At 41.2% G+C, this 12,448-nt stretch overlaps 1 protein-coding gene across 4 annotated transcripts in view; it reads right to left on the bottom strand.

Moving 5' to 3' along the window:
- SPNS2 (SPNS lysolipid transporter 2, sphingosine-1-phosphate) overlaps positions 1–12,448 on the bottom strand; it is a 162,513-nt gene that overhangs the window by 65,266 nt on the left and 84,799 nt on the right. The window lies entirely within an intron of this gene.

Here is a 12,448-nt window from a genome sequence, read left to right as displayed (position 1 = left end):
TTGAATGAAAATCAAGTCAAGAAGCCTGTATGGCAAACAAATTATTATAGAAGCCTGACGATTATTAATAAATCTCATTAGCTATAAGATATACCCGCCTCTTATGTATTTTAGCTGCCACGTAATAAAGTCATAACATGTACATCAAGAAGTTATTCATTTCTTGACCAGAACTAACAATGAGAAATAAATTGTGTTCCAATGTAGCTATAGCATATACAATACACAGTACTTAATATTTAAAAAAAAAAAAAAATTATATTTTTAAAATTATATACCCATAACTGCTGAATCCTCTACTATTTTTTGGATACCCTCTATGGGACTGACTCTGCTGCATGACTCCGGTGCACTTGCCAAGCGCACGATGGCCGACTACTAGAAGGGCGAGTGGATTTTTTGCTCTGTTTGCCCATATACAATGAATTGACAGAGAAGGGGGCTGGCTTAGCTATTGAAAATGTCATCCCCCTCACACACAGCACTGGCCACTTGCTGACCCAGAAGTGCCATGTCAAACAAGCTGAAAGTGGAGCTTTAGAGACTTGGATCCAAACTTACATCTGTATATTGTTTTTTTTTGTTTTGAAAAATTTGTCTAAAATATGTATTTCCTTCTCCAAGATCCTAACTCAATATGCAGTAGGTATAATAATAATGATATTAGCAAATACCTTCAATTGGAAATGTAGTATAGTTATGATTCGCTATGTCACTTACCCCGTGTGCAGGGCATTGCAGCAGCTTATGGTTACAGCCACTTGCACAGTGACAGTTGTTAGTGGCTGTAACCATTGATATCTAAGCTACTTCAATGTCCTGCAGATGGAGTAAGCGACATAGCTAATCAGAAAACTATACTACATTTCTAACTTTAGTATTTGTTAATATCATTACACCTACTACATATCGGGATAGGATCTTGGAGATGGGAATACCACTTTTACAACTAATATGAATGAAAAGAATGATGTGGTGTGCAGTGGACAAAAATCTGCCAATTCAAGTCTCTGAAATGTTGACTGATTAGATGTTACATAGTTTGAAATCTGTAAAAGTTAAAAACACTTATCAAATGATCTCTGAAAATATGTTAGTTTGCATTGTTGCACCTGTGTGGCGCACAGCATTAACTGAAAGGAAACAAGGAATTGAACATGCCCAACAAAAGTAATCATCCTGTAGCACATAAGACAGTATTACTGTCTAGAAAAGGTGTTGATCTTTTGACTTGTACAAGAGGGAGCAAGAGCGAGCCCAAGAGGAAGCAAGAGCGAGCCCAAGAGGGAGCAAGAGCGAGCCCAAGAGGGAGCAAGAGCGAGCCCAAGAGGGAGCAAGAGCGAGCCCAAGAGGGAGCAAGAGCGAGCCCAAGAGGGAGCAAGAGCGAGCCCAAGAGGGAGCAAGAGCGAGCCCAAGAGGGAGCAAGAGCGAGCCCAAGAGGGAGCAAGCATAAGAAAGCGAGCGAGAATGAGAGAATATTTTAGAGCTCATCCAGATAGCCGTGGATCTCAGTTTGATCATAAACCCTAATGAAAGGACTTGCTGCAGGTCCTCAAAGTGATTACAGACTGCAATGCACAAACTGGCCACGGAGCTCTCCTGACAAGAGCACGACAACCTTATAGAAAATATGAATCCTTGAATTGAGGTCTGACTGGACACAGATCCACGGACGTCTGCATGAGCCCTTAGAGTTTGCCAAAAAGATTTACGGGACCCAGATCCAGTGTTCTCCTCAGCAATGCAAAGTAATAAGGTTATATATGGCTATATTGGGAACTCAACTGTAATTATTTTCTTTCTAGACCCACTGATATAAAAATACAGCCTACTGTTCAATTTTATCAGCTTTTTCAAGATGACTGAAGTGTGTCTTCCCCTATGACCATTACCTTATCGGAAATATCTAAATTCTGTAGGTTTCCTAAGAAACCCTAAAACTTCCTTGATGATTATCTCAAGTTTCCTCTGTTTAGGTTTGCTGAATAGAAGCAATAGTCCAGGGAAAACTCAAAAAGCAAGTAAAACTGCTTATATTTAATAAGTGCTAATGTTTTGGTGATTTTTTTCAGAGCTAGTGAGAAAGAAATCCACTTCAGAAAGGTGAAAAGTACAATATTCTGTTATGACAGCCCACACTCAACACTGAAATGGTGATAAGATTTGTTACTGTCTACAGAAATGAATTTCACTGGCACCAAGTGTTTATATAGCACAAGAGCATATATAATGATGTACTTGAGGAATGAATACAAATACAAATAGTATGGGAAAATAAAAATTGTGAGACTTTTTTGTCTTCTCTTGTAACACACCTATTACAGTACAACTGTTTGTCTTACGGATCTGGATTAGAGGGAAAAGTTGTATGTGGCTCCCATATGACATTTCATATACTCCCCCCTCTGGGAAAAAAAAAATTGTACTTAAGGAGAGATAAAACCAAGGTCCACATCTGTTCTTGTTATAATGAGGAGTTTATGTCGTTCAAATTAATTGTTAATTATTCAAGTATAAACTGTTAAAGGGAACCTGTCATCTGATCTATGCTGCATTAGTCAGATGACTGGTTCCCGTTAAGTGCATTCACAAAATATCAGCATATATTGTACATTCTATATGTATGATTGTTGTGAATGTAGTAAGATCAGAAATTAAGTCAGCCAACAACTTTATGCCTTCTACATACGCAGGGCTGGTATTAGACAAAGTGAGGCCCTGAGCAATAGTTTAAAGGGAATCGGTCAAGTAGAATAATGCTATTAGCCTGCAGATATGGGGATAATCTGCAGGTTAATAGTGTTCCGACACTGTGCGGAGCCTGCAGTAAGGAGGAGAAAATTACCTTTATCCCCCCGCCGCAGAATTCGACTTCCAATCATAGGGATAGTGCCGGCACGGTTTCAGACACTGCTCTGTGTACCGAGAAAGATGGCTGTAACTGCCCCCTGGCACGGACTGACAGCTGACTCTAATGCTAAGCCGTCTGTCAGTCAGGGCCAGAAGCGCAGTTACAGTCACCGCTCTGTATACACAGCGCGATGACTGAAACTGAGCTGGCACCACCCCTATGACTGGAGGCTGAACATTGCCACGGGGCAATAAAGTTAATTTCCTTCCAGCAGGAGGTATTTTTGCCGGTACTGCAATGTGTCAGAACGCTATAGGCCTGCAGATTAACCCTATAGTTGCAGGTTAATATTTTACACAACATGTTCCCTTTAAATGGGGCCCAAATGCTAACATACTGCAACAATCACACACAATCATTTTTGTTGCTTTTACATAAGTGGAGTTCATGCCACTAAACGAGTGTGATGGACAATACTGAAGTTGTTCAGTGCTTGTTTACCGGCCTCTGTACTGTGCAGAACATGCCTGCACACAGAACTGCCTATGGGCACAATATATGGACCTGGAGACATTGTAGGTACTGCCGTACAGGACTCTTAGGCCATGTTCACATGTCCAGTAGTGATCCTTTAGAATGGATCCAGCAGCAATTCACTGGCAAAAAAGTTGTGCAGAACACTTTTTAGTCTGTTTTTACATAGAGAAAAGGATCCAGCAGAGATCAGATAACATTCAAGTCTTTTGAAAACAAATCAGATAATTAGCCATCTGTTTGTCTTTCATTTTTAAAGGATCTGTTTGTTTCCCTAGTTCATCTGGTAAGCAAAAAAAATGGATCTGATACAAATGAAAGAAAAAGGGATGGCTAATTACACAGATCAAGCAGAGATCAGTTATCTAAAAATGGACTAAAAAGTTGTGTGTGCTGCTGGATCTGTCCTAACTGCTCACTCTTATGCTGAGCTCACATCATTTTCGTAAATGTCCGATTTTTTTCTAATGACTGAGTAATTATACAAAAGTTGTCAATGGTTCCATTAGATCATTGATTGGTCTAATATGCAGAGGTGAAACAACCACAGAAAAAGCTGTCTGACACCAATTTCTGCATGTCAGGATACGATGACAAAGATTAGCATCATCATCAATTGAGACTATTCAATTTTAGTCAATTATTGGTATAAGAGGTGAGAATGAATAAATCTGTAGCATTATCCCAGCAAGGAAACACCCATGCAGATATTGTTCTGGTCTCTGTAAAAATTATACCTCAAACAGTTCACAACTTGATGTAAATTTGGAATTCATGTATTTTCTGTGGAGTACACAGTGACCACAAGCTATTTCTAAAGGGGTTGTCCAGACTTGACACAAAAGTCTGCAGTTACTATATGGCTGCCGAATTCTGAATCCTGACAATATGTGGAGTGCACGTTGTCCGGATTTACGGGGACTGCTGGCATGAGCGGCATGTAACGTTACCGGAAGTATGATTTGCATATTTACAACCACAATATAAGCGAACTGAGACAGGCCAAACACTTACGGTATATTCGGCACGTGACCGCATACATGCATATCGCATACTTGTGGTCACATGACTGCCCACTATTGCTGACAATGCTGATTAATCTTTACAGCGTACACACCAAACACTGTCAAACGGCGTAACGCCGACTACATTCCAGCTAAACGTGCTCGGCCTCTCTCAATACAAGTGAGGTGAGTAAAGCCAAGCACGTATAGTCGGCATTTGACCACTCAAAAAAATACTGGTGAATCCTGACAGCGTACACACCACACATTGTCAGGATTCAGAAATTTGCAGTGACTGCAGACTTATCAGAAGACTGGACAACCCCATTGAGGCATAGCTTAATAATGAAATAAGATGTACAATAAACAATTATATCATGGTACCGTGTTATTCAGACACATTTTCAACAGTATTTACAATAGACAGATCTTGCCATGGAAATTTTCATTGAAATTCTGTTCAATATTCACTAAATAACTCAGTTGGAAAACATTGCTACTCTACAAATTTTAAGTAAAACCGTAGTTAGAGTGAGCGGATCCATGGAAGTTTGGGTTCTGGTACACGACCAGAACTTCAATCCAAAGTTCAGTTTGGGTATCAGAACTGTACCCAAACTTGAACCAGAACCCTACTGAAAGCAATGGACACCCGAACTTTAGATCTCTATCAACTTCTGGGCGTTTAACACCGGACACCAACTGTCCGGTACGAACCTCAATCTTTTAAGCTTGGGTTGGCTCATCTCTAGTAAATAATAACATTAGATGTCATTTTTTAGATTAGAATTTTATTGTAACGTATCATGTTACCATTTCAGGCCCATTTCATGAATTTCTCCACATGGTAACACATTACATCTCACCCCTACTACTTACAAGATTTATCTTGTATCTGCATTTGTTCAGTTGCACCATGCATTAAATTCTAAATTGGAGCAAGGCGTTCTTCACACGCCCATGTTCACAGTACATGTTGTATGCATTTTTCTTACAGATACCACATGTACCCATTATAACCTATGGTGCTGTGCACGTCTGTTTTTACATGGACCATGCAACACACGTCTTTTTTTTCCAGCAGCATGGATGACAAGGGCCAATACAAGTCTATGGGTCAATGAAAAAACACATACAACACACAGATGGAATCCATGCTCTGTCCGAGTTTAACACTGCAAAGTATTGGAGAAGCTTTGTCATTTAATTCCTGATCCATACCGGAAAAACACAGATGACCACACTGATGGCAAAAATGGATCACATTGATGGTGAAAACAGATTTTCATGTACATGTTTAAGTATGGATGTGTGAACGAGCCCTAATACATTTTTGCGATACCAATGAAGACTGTAGCCATCTTCAATGGCAGACACTTGAGTGGCAAAATTGAGCACTATTGGTAAAAGTTCTCTTTAATTTAGTTGATGGGATTTTGCCTACATCTAAAATAATAAATAATAATAATACCAAAACAAAGGAGCCATAGAAGACAGCTGTCACGCTCGCACCTTGACTGATTGGCGCTAGCGGGGGGGTTGTGGCCCCACTGTGCCACAGCCCAAACTACCCTGGAAGGGGCGTGACTACGACAGCTACCTTGGTTTTCACTGGAGCCTCTGATGGTGAGGTCAGGCTTGTGCGGCAGGTAGCTGCCGGGTGCCACTCCAGGGTGGTGTCTGGCTGTGGCTGCTGATCCCACTCAGCAACAGGACACCTGGACAGGGGCGAGTAACTGGCAGGCTGAGACACTGGACAGACAGGTGTGGTGTGGTGTATGAAGGAACAGGTAGGGACCTGTTCACACAGTAGGAACGGGTACTGATACAGGCAGGAAGGAGTGGAGTACGAAGGAACAGGTTTGGACCTGTTCACACAGGAGGTGCAGGTATGGATACAGGCAGGAAGGAGTGGAATAGGCGAAACCACAAGGTCTGTGGAGAGAAGCAGCAGCAAGAGGTTCTGCAGCAGCAGCAGGAGTGGAGTAAAGCTGAACCACAAGGTCAGTGGAGAGAAGCAGCAGCAAGAGGTTCTGCAGCAGCAGCAGGAGTGGAGCAAAGCTGAACCACAAGGTCAGTGGAGAGAAGATGCAGCAAGAGGTTCTGCAGCAGCAGAGCAAAGCTGAACCACAAGGTCTGTGGAGAGAATCTGCAGCTGAGGTTCTGCAGCAGCAGGAGAGGAGCAGGCAGAGCTGCAAGGGTGCAGAGGCTCAGACAGGGAGGACACAAGTAAGACACGACAAGGTACAGGGTATACAGCCTCCTGGAGGGCAGAAGGAAAAGAAAACACAAGGCTAGGACAGGGACACAGAGACCAGGATACAGACAAAGAATACAAAACAAGGCTAGAGTATTCCTCCAGAGAAGGAGATACACAGAACAGGGCCTGGCTTCCTCAGCAGCAAAACACTGAGTATAGACATTGCACAGGCAAGGGTTAGTGGGTGTGGTGACCCTATATAGTAAAGGGCTCCAGGTGATTGGTCGGGGACAGATTAGACCGATGTACCCTGACTGCATAAGCAGCAGAGAGTTCAGGCGCCGCCCCCTATACACACAGTCAGGAAACATGAAGAGAGCAAGCAGGAAAAAAAGAGGCATAGCGCATGGAGCTGGCAGCAGACAGAAATCACTGCATGACCTGGATCAGTGTGTAAGTTGGTGTGCGGGGATGGGAGGCCATGCAGTGATGCCAGTAGGGTTGTTACAACAATGATCTTTACAAATGCACAGACATTCTTGGTAGACTCAATATTGGCTAGAATGACCCACTTAAGTGGCATGAAGCTGTGGGTTGGCATGAGTCCTCCATAATACTACTTTCCTCTCTTGTAGAAGAGGGAACCCCAATAATACCATGGTGCTATGCCCTGTAAGTTAATATTCCTTTTCTCCCAATTACTCACAGATTTAAAGGGTTTCATAATCACAAATATTACATTATTAGGATTCTTAAAAAAAATGTATGACAAGAACAATTATTCTCCAGCTAAAATCCAGGTAAAAGCTGCTGAATCAGAGCTTGGGTGTGTTCGAGGATACATACGAGACACAAAAATATTGCCTGTGAACTTTGTGAACTTCTCCCTCCCTGAAGCTCAGTTCTTTCTACACATAGTCCCCAGACACACTGAGGATATCCTGAAAGGATGCACTGACCAGCTGAGTCAGCAGCGTATAATGGCAGCAGTGGGGATTGCTGGGCATTCGCACACACCAATTCTCTGTGCCAGAGGATAGAGGACACATCTAATCCTGACATACTTTACATGAAAGGAAAAATCCACCTTCATAATTATTCATTGGAAATGTTATAAAAATAGATAGTGGGAAACCTAGGAGGAGAAAACATAACAGTGAAAGACCATTCTACAATTATTCCTGCCAAGTTCCTATTCAATTCTCATATTACAACACATAGGCACCTAGATCAATGACAACCATGACCAAGCTGATCAGATAGTGTAATGTCACATTAAACAGGAAACTTGTTGTCACACCCTTGTTCTGCAGGCGGTCACTAATCTGCTGGTTATAATGCTGCAGATGGCTGATAATAATGCTGGGATGTCACACCCATCGAGAGAAATCTGGGGACATAACAGTATTTATGGGAAGCAGGGGTTAAACTAAAGAGTAAAGCCAATAATAAAGGCTTGGTCATGGAACCCAATGGGTAGTGAACATTGGGACTCAGGTTCCCAATAGCTTTCAGGCTTACTATTAAGGTCTTTGCAAGACTAATCATCAAAACGCCAACACTGCAAAATTATGGATCACTCAGCAAGACCCACATGGTAATAGAAGAGGTAAATTAGGGTTACAATCCCATCCCCCACCCCATTTTTCCCTTGCTAACCCCTTTCTCCCATGGCTGCAGTGGAGAAGGATGGAGAGATGGATTAGTGATCAGTCTGGGGTGGAAGGGAATATAGAATATGGGTGATTTTTTTAATCCATTTTGTGAATAATGTAAATTTCTTAAAAAGCAAAATAAAAAGGCTGTTGGAAGACATGCTCCATCTTACAGAAATCAGGACAATTTAGGAAAATATTACCTGATAACTGGCACAACCTGATCTGTTGGTATTGATGTGTAGGTTGCCATAAGGAAGCACAATTTGGTGATAAGTGGTGGCCATACATGAGACTATGTTGCAATGACGTGACATCACATCATGCCCCTTTCTTAATCCTGAAATTACAACTGCTGATATTTCTACTCACAGAAATACATACATGTCTGAACCTTTGCCGTAGACCAAGTTACTGATTATTCTGCAAGAGGCCATTACATAAAAGTTCCTTTAAAAGATTTATAAGGTTAAAGCATATTGGCCATAACTCGTACAATAAGCGAGCAGCTTTCATCCTATAACGTTCAAATGGCAGAGACAGGACCACCCTACATACAACTGTCACATACTGAAAGCACCTATTCAAAGCTATAGAGGCCTACAACCAGCGGGCGTCACTTTCCTTCTGATAACATGAGTTCATAGTAAACAGCGACCCGATCCTTTCAGGCCTTTTTTCTGCATTTCTGGTTATACAAGTCTCGATGCTTATCGTCACAGCAGATCAGCAAGTTTATAGTGGTGCTGAAGCCAGTCACAATTCTGCTGTCCCAGGTGCTGATTTTCCCCCAAGCCTCGGAGGCCTACTAATTTCTAACTTGTGGCAATAGATTACTTCCTTGTATAAAGAACATAAGATCTCTTTATTAACATTTGACCAGCAAATGTAAAAATTGCCATTAAGTTAGAAAATGCAGAAAAAGATTTTTAGTTTGTCAAGGAGCGCTTCCGGCTGATTCATTAATTACTCCGAATATTTCAAGGAATATCCAGAAAAAGAAGGGGGGGGTGCAGATCTCAGTACAGAGTTTTAATTATGTCAGATAGAAATAAAAAATTCTTCTCACCTTTTTGGTGTCTTGTTGCTCAGCGTATAACCCTGTGTTTGGGTACTGGAGTAATCGTATGGATCTGCTGGCCTGCAGCTCAAAACAGGTGGAACGAACTACCTTGTAGGAAATTCGTCAGAGAATGCAGAAAAGGACTTCTAGTTTGTCCAACTAGCAACTACAACTAGTCTCCCGACAGTTTGGAGAGGTGTGCATGTGTTTTTAATCGATGATAATTGATTGAAGGGTGAAACTTTTTTCTCCTCTTTTTTTTCCCCTATATAAATGTATCTTTTAAAGATATATATGATTTTACCTGATGAAGGCTAATTTTATGTATAGCTGAAATGCGTTGTGTTTTTACGTCTAACAAACTGGATATTCCTTGAAATATTCAGAGTAATTAATGAATCAGCTGGAAGCGCTTCTTGACAAACTGGAAATCCTTTTCTGCATTACGTTAGTAAGGAACACCAAAAATAGATGTAGTCAATATTAACATTTCCAATATTATACCTTAATATATTGAAATGTACAGTCTACACCTTTCACACATATAGCAAAAAACTGGGGCAGCACAAACATAGGTGCACGTATAAGTGCCAGCACATAGGTTGTAACCCACAAACCTATGGTACAGAAAAAAAGCAAAAAAGTGGAAACTATAGAAAATTACATGCAAAAAAAAAAAATGGCGTATTTATTGGCCCTTGTGAACTGGCGGCAAGCTTGAAAAAGGTTCAGTTGCTCTTGAGCAAAAATGTTACCACCTGTTCCCATGGGCCAAAAAATGCACAAGTATTATACACACACTGTATGTATGTATGTATGTATGTATGTATGTATGTATGTATGTATGTATGTATGGATGGTGTAAGTGGCCCACAAGAGCAGATATGATATAATCATTATGTATACATATTTTCTCTCTCATCCTGTGAGCCACTTACAGCCGTAATCCTAAACTAGAAGCGTCTATTCAGATCACTGTAGGGAAGTGCACATAAAGACAATTGGAAGGTATAGCCAATGTGAAGGGCAACATGTCAACATGGCAACATGTCAAAACATGTTGCGTGCCAACAAATGCTCTTAATAATGAATCATTTAGACAGCTTTTATTTCAAGCTCTAACCTTTCACATTTATTATTCCATTGCTACTGATCATATTACCAACAACTTCACAACTCCTTGAAAATCGGAAGGTCTCCACAGGGAGCCTCATTGAGGCGTCAAGAAAACATCTCAATCTGAGGATCGCAGCCGATGATTAGCTAATGACACTTGTCTCGTCATACAAACCTTTTCTTACCGATACAAATATTTCTCAACCTGAGCAGCTGTGGAAAATGGCGGCTAAATAATGCTGTACATGAATGAGGGAATGAGTGGCAGGAGACACCCAAGAGGTCTGAATAATCTTGTAAACTATATCACGTCTTGTCAGCTTCCATCACACAAGAGTTCCTATGGGCATTCCGCACAGTGACTAAAGGCCTGGAAAAACGCAACCTGAATATCACAAATGATGTGGAGAGCACTTAATGAGAAGCCAGAAATGCACTGAAGCTAGAGCAAAGCCGTATAACATAGGGAGATGGTTAATTGTTTCTGACGGACTACAACGTCATCCTGACCTATCATGACCCAGCCCCTACATTGCTTCTAGGAGGACATTTAAATCCCATGAGCAATGAATGGGAAAAGCATTGTCAAGCTGCAGTCATTGTATGAACCATATACATAACTAATGTTAAATGCTATGTACTTATATTTGACTTAAAAGTAGCACACTGATTTGCCAAAGCTTAATAAGGCCTGTTTCACACTTGCTTTTTTTTGCAGCGCGTTTTTCCCGCAAAAAAACGCATTGAAAAACGCATACAAAAGCATACAACTGCTGCGTTTTTTTCAAGCATTTTTATGAGCATGCATGAAAAAAACGCAGCGTTTTTATGAGTTTGTATGCGTTTTTAGTGCGTTTTTACCGCGTTTGCGTTTTTTTCCAACATTAGGTGGCCCCTCACACTAACCCAAACCATGACTTTACTAACCCTAACCCTAACCCTTAACCAAACCATACTTAACCCTAACCCTGACCCTAACCCTTAACCAAACCATACTTAACCCTAACCCAAACCCTAACTAACCTTAACCCTAACCCTAACCAAACCATACTTAACCCTAACCCTGACCCTAACCCTTAACCAAACCATACTTAACCCTAACCCTGACCCTAACCCTAACCCTGACCCTAACCCTTAACCCAACCATACTTAACCCTAACCCTAAGCCTAACCCTGACCCTAACCCTAACCCTAACCCTTAACCAAACCATACTTAACCCTAACCCAAACCCTAACTAACCTTAACCCTAACCCTAACCCTTAACCAAACCATACTTAACCCTAACCCTGACCCTAACCCTTAACCAAACCATACTTAACCCTAACTAACCTTAACCCTAACCCTAACCCTTAACCAAACCATACTTAACCCTAACCCTGACCCTAACCCTTAACCAAACCATACTTAACCCTAACCCAAACCCTAACTAACCTTAACCCTGACCCTAACCCTTAACCAAACCATACTTAACCCTAACCCTGACCCTTAACCAAACCATACTTAACCCTAACCCAAACCCTAACTAACCTTAACCCTAACCCTGACCCTAACCCTAACCCTGACCCTAACCCTTAACCAAACCATACTTGACCCTAACCCTGACCCTAACCCTATCATGACCCAGCCCCTACATTGCTTCTAGGAGGACATTTAAATCCCATGAGCAATGAATGGGAAAAGCATTGTCAAGCTGCAGTCATTGTATGAACCATATACATAACTAATGTTAAATGCTATGTACTTATATTTGACTTAAAAGTAGCACACTGATTTGCCAAAGCTTAATAAGGCCTGTTTCACACTTGCTTTTTTTTGCAGCGCGTTTTTCCCGCAAAAAAACGCATTGAAAAACGCATACAAAAGCATACAACTGCTGCGTTTTTTTCAAGCATTTTTATGAGCATGCATGAAAAAAACGCAGCGTTTTTATGAGTTTGTATGCGTTTTTAGTGCGTTTTTACCGCGTTTGCGTTTTTTTCCAACATTAGGTGGCCCCTCACACTAACCCAAACCATGACTTTACT

This window comes from Dendrobates tinctorius, unplaced genomic scaffold, assembly GCF_039654945.1.
Source record: "Dendrobates tinctorius isolate UK_male_01 unplaced genomic scaffold, ASM3965494v1 ptg000007l, whole genome shotgun sequence".
Classification (NCBI taxonomy): Eukaryota; Metazoa; Chordata; class Amphibia; order Anura; family Dendrobatidae; genus Dendrobates; species Dendrobates tinctorius.
Note: the sequence above shows the minus strand (reverse complement) of the source record. Positions and strands in the feature narration are given on the sequence as shown.